This window comes from Triplophysa dalaica, chromosome 22 (genome assembly GCF_015846415.1).
Source record: "Triplophysa dalaica isolate WHDGS20190420 chromosome 22, ASM1584641v1, whole genome shotgun sequence".
Lineage (NCBI taxonomy): Eukaryota > Metazoa > Chordata > Actinopteri > Cypriniformes > Nemacheilidae > Triplophysa > Triplophysa dalaica.
Window position 1 is genome coordinate 4661904 of NC_079563.1, and position 232 is coordinate 4662135.

Sequence of the window (232 nt, forward strand, 5' to 3'; positions counted from 1 at the left end):
ATGGTGGCGCTAGAGGGTTTGGGTAAGAGACTTTATATTTTCAATGGTAGCACATCAGACAGTCTTTAATATCCGTCTGCGATCCGTGAGTCTGTTCTCTACTGATGTACGCTTCTATGGGCTGCCATAGACCCTCATGACAGAAGAAGAACACTAATGGAGACAAGAGGACTCTCTGCCCCTAAACTGACCGAAAGTCCAAAATAACACCTGTACACAATCAGACAGAACA